Genomic DNA, 14,241 nt, shown 5'->3' on the forward strand with positions numbered 1-14,241 from the left:
TTATCTCGTAATTACGAGATAAAAATATTTTTTTAAGTGGCCCTATTCGTCTTTCGTAGTTTTAAGTCGACAAAAGATATATTTTTGGTGGCGTGAACTTAAAAGTGTACAATCATTTAAAAACAACAAAAGTTAAAGACCCTACCCCCCCCCCCCCTTCCCCCCAAAAAAGAACCTCTTTTGGATATGATGAAATTTGAAATTTTATAAAGACATGCACCAATTGAAGATTTTGGCTTTTTTGTACTTACATGTAAATTAGATAATTCGTATATAAATATACTATCCAACTTGACTTACTAGACAACAAGCTTTTACACACTTTAATTTGATTTTAATGGATATGTTAAATAAAACGTGAATGTCGTTATTGTTAGTTGAGAGGTGTAATCAAATTTTTTCTAGCTATTATATATATTTCATGATTTTTGTTCCGAACACACAAACTATGGCCTCCAGGGCAAAAAGTCAGCTGGCAAATTTGATGGCATATCGATACTATGTTCAGCACAAAAAGGATATAAATACATCAACAATACTTATCAAGTTTGTTATATGACTTTCTCGGAATCGTTATTTGTATATATACATGTACATGTCCACAACTCAGTATATATTGATTAAATGTATAAATAACTATTAGACAGAAAAAATCAGGTTAATCGTCGTTCAAAAATTTACAAATATTTAAATATCAGAGAACACTGACATCCTTAAATATAATTCAATAACATATTTACAAAAAAACCTTAAACCACAAAACGTAAGCTGACAATTGAACTAGTTCTAGGAAACAGAACTCTTGTTATGAGATATGTTTGCTTTATTGCCCTTCCCGTTGATTTTGTCACAGAGTCAAATCTATTATTAGGATTGTTGCCCTTTGACTGAAGAGATAGGTGAATTTTTAAGTCTCCAAATACCTATATCGCCAATAAAAATCATTGTGAGGTAGTGTTTGCATTGTAATTTGTATCGATCTTGTGCTTTAAATTTTCTAGACAAAAAAGCATGTAATAGTTTTGAACATGCCTTTTATATTTTAAAAGAATTATGGTACATAAATTTGTTATAGAATTGGTTTTCTTGCATGATAATAACAAAAAGGATATTTGCTTCACTATTGTTCTTTTAATAGGTATTAATGATTAACAGACCAAAGGACATTTTGTTGTTTCAATACGTAAGGGAAATTTAAGGAGACCATGTTAAAGAACATTGAAATTCATTTGGGCATTTGACCTGTTCGGAACTGTTTATCTATGCTTCAAATGTATAAGAAAATAGACAAATCAGTCAAAAACGATTTTTACTGGTATACTAAACCTATGTAAACAAAAACAGGGTACGGGCCTTGTTTACATGACAAAGATTTGCGAGCTCTGTATCTTGCTTATAACTCTACGACTGACTCTCAAGTTTCATTTGATCATTAGAAATGCATTCCTAAAGCAATTAATATAATAAAAACATAAAATAGAATTTGACCAAAATCGCGACCATGTCCCTATAAATCATGCAAATTATGTATTTTTTCCCCCAAAATCTTCACTATCAAAGCATACTTTTGATTAAAAATGAATACTGGAAATAAAATGATAGATGAAATCAGAGATTTTATATTAACAGTTGGATGTAAGCCTCTGGTATGGGTCCGCCCTATTTCCTTCAATCAAAGGGGACAATATAAAACTAAACCAGATTTTGGTACAATTTAACCGGTTGCCAGGAGGGGATTGTTTACTAGTATGTTTTCCATAAGGGTTTAGTTTTAATCAAAATTTCAAATATTATTCATGATGATTTATTGGCTATTTTTTTTTCAGAATAGTTAATAACTTGATTATTATTGCGTGAGATAAAAGAAATCCTTACAACCATTCTATCTAATAAGCAAAGGGGGTTGAATGTATTATTTAACCATAAACCATGTATTTTTTTTAACATGCTTTGTCAAAAGAAACACATGTTTTTCATCCGTTCGTTTGATGCTGCTTGTGCCAAGTTGTTTCTTCTGACACTTGAAATGATACGCTAGAAATTGAGTCAATATTGACATTAGCTTTTATGTCATGTGATTGCAAAATCAGTTTGAAAATTTTAACCACGTAATCGATCGGCACAGCAAAAGAAAAGATATTTAATTTTAGATAATTCATTGAGTATTTACAATTAATTTAGAATGTTTGATCTGCATGGAGACAGGTAAAAAGTATGTTTTTTTAAGGCTTTTTGAAAGTTTCCTTTTCTTTTGAAACTAATGCATGTACTCTTTTGTTTACTTGTTTTTTTAACAAGCAATCCCAAAATATGTGTCTGGAAAAGTGCTGAAGTATCTATTTGCAAAGGCAGTGTCAGTGTATCTAACCTAAAGCTCAATTCAACTTCTCAAATAATCAGTTGACCGTAGGCATACGGAATCAAAATTGGATAAAAGGACCTAATACAAAAATCAAAATTGAGGTAATAATTGGGGACATTTTTGAACAAAATAAACATCATAAAGTACTAATATACATAACGTTGCATGTGATCTTGCTGTAAAAAAACATTCTGATGCATACATGAATAACCTGTATTCATAGTTGAATCAATTGCGACTTGATCAATAGTATGTCCAAAAGAGGACTGTAAAGATCAACCTTGAAGAATATTTGGAAAATCTTCGAAAGTCTTCTCAAAGACTACATACCTACAATGGATAACTATAGCGACCGTTAATGTCATTTTCTCTGTTTTGATATTTATGAGTGTGTCAACAATTAGCCGTTCAAAATCCCAGAAATGATTAATTTTCAGCATCAAGTAAAGAAATATTCCTGATATCTAAGCTTCAGAACATGAATATTTATAACAAATCTTAATAAAGCTTTCCTTTAAAGGAGTCGAGATCAATATAATCTAAAATGTCCATGATTATTCTTAACGTTAAACAAATACGACCGACAATTCCGAGTTAAAAGGGTTGAATTAGTTTTAATTATTGTTTTTTTTTAAAGCTCTTAACCTTTTAAACTTTTAAACTTTAAGTCCTACATGTTAGTTTTTCCCTAAATATGACATTTTCCTGCCCTATTAACTTTACCTAAGAATTAACGTTCCCATGGTATATGTTACCCAAAGATTTATTACAAAATCAAAACTATCACCACTTTCTAATAAATGCGCTTAAAACTCATGAACAAAAATATTTTTGCTGAATAATCGATATTGTGTCAAATATAAAGAATGATTTTCACATTTTAATACTGAGATTTCAACAACTTATCTGGAATCTGTGTTGTGTTAAATGTCATTTAGTGAAAGATTCTGATACGATTTTAACCCAAAAAATATTTGCTAAGATTATACCAATTTAATTACAATAACAATCAGGTTTTAGATACTAGTATGTCATATCATTCATTAACCATCTTTCGAGTCTGCCAACACCTGGGTGCTAACAATTCAAGAACACACTTTGGTCTTTTACCATATCATTTTGCTGTTTGAGTATCGACAAAGTATTTTAATTTCCACTGCATCACATACTTTTTAGTATCAAAGCTAGAAGCATCCTTTAAAGTCTAATTCTATGAAAGTGTATGACGCATTCAATGTACAAATATAGATTTGCTTAAAGAAAGGCATAACTCAAATTGCCGATCCTAGATGCCGAAGCACGCTTTGTGCTGTTTTCTTTGTAGTTCTACTGTATTATTTTTGTAATTTTTACAGAAGAAGCGGCAAAATTGGAGGATATAGTAATAGAATTAAAAAATCGTATAAAAATTAGAAAATGGCTGTGAGTGCGGCGACTTCACTTTGAAAGGTTTTAACTTTTTGTTGACAGCATTAAAGTATAAAGCGCATTACGCACCAAAAAGTACTTTGATTTGCACCATAAACCGCATCTACATTCATATGCAAACACCATTTTCAAAAAGATTTAAAATGTTAAACAGATTTATAGATTTAAAATCCTTATTCTCTAATACTTTAAAAACATCTTAGACAGTTCAATCACATTTGTAGTGTATGTATTTTTTAAAAACCACTTCTGTATGAAAAAAAAACCTTAATAGAAACCCGTCAGGGTGGTGCCTCAGTTTGACACGTGTGAGCTGAGTGTTACTAAGTATAACATAAGGCGCATATAAGGATAAGAAAGGTTATCTATTTACTGAATAAATGGCAAAGCAAATTATGCAACATGATGTAATGTTAACTAACTAAATAAAAGCAACATTTGTAAGTGAACAGTTTTAGAATTTTGATTTTTGACATTCATATCACAATTTCTTTACGTGTTATATACACTGCTATGATCAAAAACATTTGTCAAAGATGGGATGCCATTTTTTTCAGTAATTTTTTATATTAAATTTTAAAAATTTTGTCTTATTTCTATCATATTGACTTTTTTACACGATATGTTTCTTCCCTACCGTGTGAACAATTGCTAGTAACGCTGGTGAACCAGTAGATCGACACTTTGGGTATCTTTTAACTGCAAGTGTTACACATCTTGGGATTATTCCCATCTGGCTACAGTAATCAGTTGAAAGTTGAATGGAAAGTATTAATCGAAAATGCTGTTGGTTTGGATCACTGGCTTTTCTTTTGTCGGGTATCTCAAATTTATTGTCTGCACATTTAGACAAAATGTAACATAAGCACAATTAATCTACTTTGATTGAAAAGCATTAAATTATTTGGACATTACTATTGTTATTTTTTAAGTTTATTTTATTTTTTCGTTTGTTTTCATTTTCAGTCACAAGCGATTATAATCTGTCTGATTGTGAATGTTTGACTGTTTACCCATTAAAGTGAACTTTTAAAGTTGTCAATGAAAGATATTTATCGCTATATATTTCAAATACATATTAAGCATTTACAATTTATTTCGTTCACAGGATCTTCTCCATGCCTTGAGAGTTACACAAAAATACGTATATATCTTCCCTCGTTTTTTGAAAGCTTATTTACATTTGCGTAGTAATTTCAAATAAGTTCCTCTTTGTTGTCATGACAGCTATACTTTTGTCTGGTAAATCTCATGCATTGCGTATTATGCATTTAATACTCATCACTAAAAAGTGTGCAAAAATATTTAATTTTACAATCGAAACGTCAATACGTCTTTTAAACCTAAAAAGACGTCATTATGGAAATCGGTTTCAGGAACAGTATTCTTATAAAGACGTTACTATACAAAAGTCAGTTTCAGGAACATTGTGATTGTAAAGGGGTTTTTTTATGGTTATTTTGGAGTTGATTTCATTCCACTCTTCTATGCAGTTACTCTGGCAAACCGGAACTGAAACAGTGTTTGAAAGTTAGCAGAAATTATCACCGCTGACAAGACAAAATACACGTACTTGAAAATAATCGACAAATTCAACGTAATGTATTCAGAAACATTGCTTTACAAGGAATGTTATTCATAAATACCTTAAAAAGACAGAATTTAGATGGTACGAACAATTTAGATATTTTGAAGTCGTATGTATTCCTGTGTCATAGTTCAATGAGACTGGTTCGCTGTCATTGAATACCAAAGCGCCATTTCTACAACGGTTGCTTTTGGAGTCAAGGGTAGACTACTAGTATCCAATCAAAAGTTAGAACCAGTACTGGCGTAGACTAGGCTTTATTATTGTTTGTTTGCTAAAAATTGCTTGAATACAATTTTCCTGAAATATTTCGATTACAGATACATAATGCATCGTAGAGTTTACTGTCGTTATCTTTAAATATTTCACAACATGATTCATATGGGGTTTCCGCCTTTATCTCGGTAGCTCGATAAATCATTTTAGAAAAAAAAAGTGCGTAATTGTTCAAATGCTAAAAAACTACTTGCCATGAGAAATTACATATCGTTGGTTTTAACAATAAGTAATACTTAGTAAATTTAACTTTCGCCAGTACTTTAATTATTTGATTTACAGAAGGGGGAGCTAATCAAAAAGTCATGACAAATATATGAAATTTGATAACTATTGCAATCAAACAGTTTATAATGTTCATATTATATTTGTGATACCCTTTAAGATGAATAGCAACACATATTGCATGTTCATTTATAATTATGACATTCACTTGTCCTTAAACAGTATTATGTTGCTGAGGTAGGATTGTTGCAATAGGTACATTTGGAAATATTCCTTACATTGTTTAAAGGACTAAGTTTATTATAACATTAAACGATATATACCCAAATTAGGCATAACATTTCAATTCAACGCGATTCTTGACAAACCGTAACCAAAAACTCGAATCAGGCTTTGCAAGAACATCAACAATAAGAGACCATAAAATCAAATGTTACGATTACTTTCACTGCTTTATCACTTTTTCAACTTATAATGTCTAGCTATTGATTATCAATACCTATATCATTTATACATGAATATTAAAATCATCATAATATCATAAAAAATAAACAGAACTTCATTCGTTGTTTTTTTGGACGGATGAGCCATTATATAAATAGTGCCTGTTTTGGGGTGTCAATTTCAACTGTTATCCTCCCAAACAGGCACTATTTATTTTATTATACTGAATGTCTTAATATTAGAGAAAATTTAACTGCTTTTCTATAGAAAGGACGTGAATTCTACGGAGAACCGTACGCGCATAATTTACGTGCATGTAACAATTTGTTGTGTTACCCGTTGCCAAGTGTGTTGCTAACGCTGAGGGTAATAGGACGGATTATAAACTGCGTCTGAACCAATCAGATTTCAGTATTTAACATGAAAGTATAATAAAAAAGTATATCAATATTGCAAACAAATATCATTAACTCAAACAAATGGTAGCTCCTGTTCTTTTCATAACACTGTTCATTCATGTTATGCTTTTTAGGGGGAAATAGAGTAACAGTATTTTCCAAAATAGTTAAAAACTAACTTTTCTTAAATATTTAGCCTTTCTTATCCTTTATTGAAGTTCGGCATTTACAAACATACACACGACTACCCAAATCAATAAAGCTTATGATCCAAATCAACCACATTTTGGATTAGCACTTTCCGTACAGTTGTCATTGTTCTGAGGAGAGGGTGTCGAATTTTTCATTAAAACAAAATTGAGCTCTCCTTGAAGCACATTAATAAGAGAGAGAAACACTCTTATTCAAATGAAACTGTCAAAATAACATTTTTGAAAACCTACTTTTAGTTCAAGAAGGTCAACATGTTCGGAAATAACCCCAAAAAGCATCTACTTTGCTCTTAAAATTCAAGAGTAGAAGTGTACTAAGAAATTATCATTGCATAAAATATTCGAAAATTAAACCTGTAATAAAGATGAAAAAATGAAAACGTGGTCCATTAAACCTTATCTTTTATTCTAAAATAGTGATTAAGTATTGAAAAACTGAAAATGCCAAGGTACTGTAATCAAATGACCTTTAAAATATCAGCGGCATAATTACTATGCAATTAGTATTTCATAGTGAGATAAAGATATTGTTGCAATCTATTGGGTGCTTAGTTGGCGCTATGAAATTTCACGTCCACTGAATTATGTGCTGATTTTATGTTAGGAACAGGAAAATGGTTTCCGCTGCAATATATCTCTATGGATTTGCATGATAGGGAGACCAAATTGTAATTGACAGAAGAAAAACATTAGAAGCTTTTCTCCGATAAATGTATACACCACCCGCTGTGATTTGACAGGAGTGTTCGAGTTATTTGTTCACAGTAATGGGCAAATTCCTAAATAGAAATAAATTTTCGCCGACCGAGTCAATACACTGACCTTGTGTTTTTTAATTGCTTAACTTAAATCCCTAAATATGTTATTTTGTTTAGAAATTATTATATGTCTGGTTAAAAAACAAGACGTTTGATGAAGAACCACCAATCAATTGGCTGTTAGCAGAGTTTATATCTAAAAATTGAAGCATGACACACGCCATCTTTTGCGTTGTTTCATTATAATTCTTGTATATATATAGATATGCAATCTTGTTAAAATTCAATATCTCGTATGTATATCTTCTGATAGTTCCTTTTTTTTCCCAATTGCCCCCCCCCCCTTTTTTTACCAACTCAACGTTGTTTGAAGTATTTTTAAAAAGGGACTAGGGAATGTTGCAGTCTTTGATACTTGCTCGAATTAGTAACAGGAACCATTGCTTGAAACCTCCAATATAAAAATCGAACACCGTGTAAATTGTCTCAACAGGAGGTAAGTCACGTACATTAATGGGTTACGACCAATGAATGATTATTGAATCCCTTTTAACTGCGATCTTTATATGATGGCTGGCCAGTTCACACAGTGGGATCTGTGTAAAGAGTGCAATGTAATAAGTATCTATGGTTCAGGTCATTTTGCCACTGTGCTTAATGACATCAAAAGTGTTCTGGCGACGATAAAAGAGTTCGTGTTCGCTTTAATTATCGACACTTTTATTCCTTTGTCAATAAGGCAACAGAGAGGAATGTCTTCATATCTAGGAGAGAATACATAGACTTCTTTTGAAATTTGTTTTTTAGCATTTTCAAAAGATTCTTCCTCTTTCATACTAATTGACACATGAACAATGACCTTTTTTCGATAGAGGGTCACTCTGTCGTTGAAAAATTCATCATATTTTGTCAATACAGCAATACTGGCAGACTTTAACAACTTTGATTCATACTGACGCTTTAAAGGATTATAAGGAAAAGAATCCCTAAAATTAACGTTTACTGAAAAATTGCGTGGAATCTAAACCTACATCATCTAATTTACACTATTTTACATACTTGGGCAATCGGTTTTTAGAACGCAGTTCGCAGTTCGCAATTGAATAGTGAACTGCGTTCTATAGAACGCAGTTCGCAATTCAAAATTTAGTGCGATTGAATAGTGAACTGCGTTCTATCTAGAACGCAGTTCGCAATTAAAAATTTAGAATTCATATTTGGGGCCCGCTTGCCTTATATGCAATTGAATAGTGAACTGCGTTCTATAGAACGCAGTTCGCAATTCAAAATTTAGTGCGATTGAATAGTGAACTGCGTTCTATCTAGAACGCAGTTCGCAATTCAAAATTTAGAATTCATATGTGGGGCCCGCTTGCCTTATATGTAACTGAATAGTGAACTGCGTTCTATAGAACGCAGTTCGCAATTCAAAATTTAGAATTCATATTTGGGGCCCGCTTGCCTTATATGCAATTGAATAGTGAACTGCGTTCTATAGAACGCAGTTCGCAATTCAAAATTTAGAATTCATATTTGGGGCCCGCTTGCCTTATATGCAATTGAATAGTGAACTGCGTTCTCTATCTAGAACGCAGTTTGCAATTCAAAATTTAGAATTCATATGTGGGGCCCGCTTGCCTTATATGTAACTGAATAGTGAACTGCGTTCTATAGAACGCAGTTCGCAATTCAAAATTTAGAATTCATATTTGGGGCCCGCTTGCCTTATATGCAATTGAATAGTGAACTGCGTTCTATAGAACGCAGTTCGCAATTCAAAATTTAGAATTCATATTTGGGGCCCGCTTGCCTTATATGCAATTGAATAGTGAACTGCGTTCTATAGAACGCAGTTCGCAATTCAAAATTTAGTGCGATTGAATAGTGAACTGCGTTCTATCTAGAACGCAGTTCGCAATTCAAAATTTAGAATTCATATTTGGGGCCCGCTTGCCAAAATATGAATTCTAAATTTTGAATTGCGAACTGCGTTCTATAGAACGCAGTTCACTATTCAATTGCATATAAGGCAAGCGGGCCCCAAATATGAATTCTTAATTTTGAATTGCGAACTGCGTTCTAGATAGAACGCAGTTCACTATTCAATCGCACTAAATTTTGAATTGCGAACTGCGTTCTATAGAACGCAGTTCACTATTCAATTGCATATAAGGCAAGCGGGCCCCAAATATAAATTCTAAATTTTGAATTGCGAACTGCGTTCTATATAGAACGCAGTTCACTATTCAATCGCACTAAATTTTGAATTGCGAACTGCGCTCTATAGAACGCAGTTCACTATTCAATTGCATATAAGGCAAGCGGGCCCCAAATATGAATTCTAAATTTTGAATTGCGAACTGCGTTCTAGATAGAACGCAGTTCACTATTCAATTGCAATAAAGGCAAGGGGGCCCCAAATATGAATTCTAAATTTTGAATTGCGAACTGCGTTCTAGATAGAACGCAGTTCACTATTCAATCGCACTAAATTTTGAATTACGAACTGCGTTCTATAGAACGCAGTTCACTATTCAATTGCATATAAGGCAAGTGGGCCCCAAATATGAATTCTAAATTTTGAATTGCGAACTGCGTTCTATAGAACGCAGTTCACTATTCAATTGCATATAAGGCAAGCGGGCCCCAAATATGAATTCTAAATTTTGAATTGCGAACTGCGTTCTAGATAGAACGCAGTTCACTATTCAATCGCACTAAATTTTGAATTGCGAACTGCGTTCTATAGAACGCAGTTCACTATTCAATTGCGAACTGCAAACTGCGTTCTAAAAACCGATTGCCACATATACTTACCAAAATAGTTCCTTAATATTTTGAAATCTGGTTTGGCTGTTACTGAAAATAAGAAACGTCTCATCTACAAACCTTTACCTTCGACGTAATGAGTAATCAATTTTTTTCTTTTCTAATGACAGTGGTCATTATTTTTTTGTCAATCTTGTCAACCTCATCAGTGAACCGGATTTGTCAAAGTGCTCACTACTAAATAAAACGTTATCACTAAATAAGATATCATTGCAAACACCGATCAACCATTCGACCAACATCCGATCCGGGGAGATTACATGAAACACTCATTTTATCTGTTACCTTGTATATTAGGACGTAAACCATTTCAATCCCAGAAGAAAGACTACCAACTTGACAAAGCTCACTGAAATATGAGGTAGAGCATATGATACTTCTTCAACTTATATTAAACACTAATCTGCAAATTATCGGGTGTTTATGAGATTTTAAAGTATCCTATGACAATTTCTTTTGGATAATATATTAATAAATGAAGTTGATTGAGCTTGTAACGTAGAAATGCTTTAAAAATTGATTTTCATAATTCAAAGAGAATAATTACATTAACAGACATAGATTTTCAATTCTAGAGAAAAATATTTGTAAAATGATGAGGAAAAAAGATATACATGTAAATTTACAATGGATTTCTACAGAACACAAAAATTTATGATATAACAAAGCTGGAAAGATGACGCACATATTTGATTGTTCAGCCCAGATAGTGGACAACGCAGTTTTGATGAAATCAGATGTCACGCGACATATATAGAAAGTACAAAACTTGTCTCATAAGGCAACACCGCGAAGGATAGATATAGTATTGGATTTTGATTGGGATGGCGAATCACACCATCAGGTATTGTCAAGAGAAATAAAAAGTGTTTGAGTCTGGTTCCGTGAGTCAGCGATGTTTAGTTTGTACTGGACGCCAAGGTGTGTTTTCTGAATCTTTCATAGCTTATATCCCGTTTCCAATAAGTACTATTTTATATTGAATGTACACAAACATATTTTTAAGCTTTTCCATACTTTATAAAAACCAATACTGAAATACCAAAAAACCCCAAAAAAGTAAAACTAATAAACGAGAAAAAACAAAAAAAAACCCCTCAAAAACCAAAAAAAAAAAAAAAAAAAAAAAAAATAACCAAAAAAGAAAAAACAAACAAAAACTATACAGGTATATATACTCGTACTAAATATAATAATGGTCAATTGATCAAACATTTGCCTTGTGTATACTAGTACTAGTATATCTATATATTCAAAAGCCCAGAAGACTCATTTTCTCTATATGCGCTTCATGTATCATTGCATTACATGAAATGGAATAATTAAAATGAGTTTTTTTAGGGGAAAATAAAACTATAGTTTCGCAGCTTGATCACATCATTTCAAGCCATGGTAAACATTTTTTTAGATAAGTGATTTTCATGATTACACAAGAAAACAGTCAAGCAAAAATTGGGTAAAATTCTTCAGTTTTGTTTCCCATGGCTTTCATATGAAGGCTTGTGTTATTGTTATGGAAAAGATAGAAAATATTGATATTCCGTAATTGCAACGAAGTTCGCCGTCGATTTTAATAACTGGTGTAGGATAGTTAGTGTTCTTCTGGGAGTTCTCTAGCCGGGTTAACAGGTTCAAATTTCAACGTATGTGATTATTTGACGAATAAAATGCTAGTTTTATTATGTAAATTTTCTATTGACTAAAACCAAAAAAAAAAAAAAGAATAATGATAAAAAACTTAACACCCCCCCCCCAAAAAAAAAAAAATTATAAATAAAACAGTTAAATAAATGAAAAAAAAATTAAAAAGAAAAAAATTAAAATGTTTTATGTTCTGTTTTTTTTTCTTTCAAATATTGTAACACTGCGCCAGATAATTATGCCAGTGCCAAGGTGGCATTTTTGCACCCGTCAAAGCTGCATATATCGAAAAATTCAAATATGCCACATGCTAGATCATTGCTTAAAGAGTTTACATGCACCTTTGTTATCATCGTAACTCACCTGTCAGGTGAGATATTTACCTATTAAAAATAAATTCCTACAGGAAAATAATTTTTTCCATAGGAAAAACAATATTCCTACAGGAAATTTGAAATTTCCTGTCGGAATAAAGAACTTCTTACAGGAATTTCAATTCCGACAGGATTTGATAATATCCGATGGTAGGTATTAGTTTCCTATAGAAAAACTGCCTGTCTAAATTAAATTCCCACGGCAAATGCCATTCTCCTACAGGAAATATAATTCCTCTAGGATTTTTAGAAAATCCTATAGGATTGTCAATATTTCCTGTAGGAGAATCATTTCTCCTAAGGGAATTATCATTTTCCTGTGGGATATTAACTTTAAAAGGTAAATATCTCACCTGTCAGGTGAAATACACACTAAAACAAAAGTGGTTGTATACTTTTTAGACGATGGTCTTAGCTTTACGTATAGTCAAAGTCCTATGTTATTAAAGAATGAATATTCATAAACAAGAAGGGACATCAAAGACAACAGTTAAGATATCACAAACTTCGTCATACAAAATCGATGTAAATATAGTGACCTGTAAACATTATGACGTATACTATTTAGAAAAAAAGACGTCATATCACACGTATCTGTGCTGTCTTCATTTGATACCTTCATTTTCTGATTCTAACAAAACCCAGAAGATTTCGTTTTAGGAGAACTTCGATTCCACAACTTTCTTTTTTGTTTTTTATTTAGCTGCTAAGGACATCTTTTTTTCACCAAAACTCTTGCCAGAGATCATTGAAACGTTCTAAAAAAAAATCATAACTATTAAAAAGGGGGAATAGACGCCACCATCCACAGACCCTGCCCACAAAAATGGTGTTTAGAAGTTTACCAGTCAAAGATTCGGCACATAAATGTCTGCAAAATTACTACTATATGTGCGATAAATCTAAGGTTTTTTTGTTAACTATGCAGTTATGCAGTAGCTGTGTGATCATAACTACGATACATGTGTGTCTTTGAAGCATTTCTAGAAAAGTCTTTATCTAAAATCAGTTTCTTGAAGCTTTTTCTTATTCACCACCACACTAAAATTACCTATACGACACTTCAAATCTTGTTGAAAGGCAATTCTCAGTCTTTTGAGTCCTGTTTTTATAAACTTTTTGTTTGTTTCCTCAAAGTGCCCCTAGTTGGAGAAAATCATCCTCAACAATTTGCGTATCAGCAGTCGCATTATACGAATTAATCGTTTTTACAAATGCTCCCCAAACCACCTTCTTTGAAGCCAATTAAAAATTTATCTTTTTGTCCACATAATCATCCAGTACGCAATCCGGGTTTCTCTTCTTACCAATGATGAAGCTACTGTAACATTCTGCTCACTAAGGATTCACGTTGGATTTGCCTGTCCAAGACCAAAAGCAAATTTATTCTTTTTTTATGGATGGCCTTGACGGTGTCGTTTGCTTTGATATTTGACAAAAGTAAGAATCTCTATGCCCAGATTTGAAACCCGATATCTTCATTTTTTAGCCATAAGTTTGAACCGGAAAAATTAATTACAATCAATATGATATTTGTTTAATCTGCTTGATTAAAAAATATTCAAGACGTTAATAACATGTTATATTATAAAGTAAATATTTTTCGTTGATAAATACTTTTTATTGCTTTTAGGTCATACAATATATTGAAGATATTCAAACGTTAAATCATCACTTTAAAATTGAAATTAGGTCTTTCAATTTGA

Source organism: Magallana gigas, chromosome 6 (assembly GCF_963853765.1).
Source record: "Magallana gigas chromosome 6, xbMagGiga1.1, whole genome shotgun sequence".
NCBI lineage: Eukaryota > Metazoa > Mollusca > Bivalvia > Ostreida > Ostreidae > Magallana > Magallana gigas.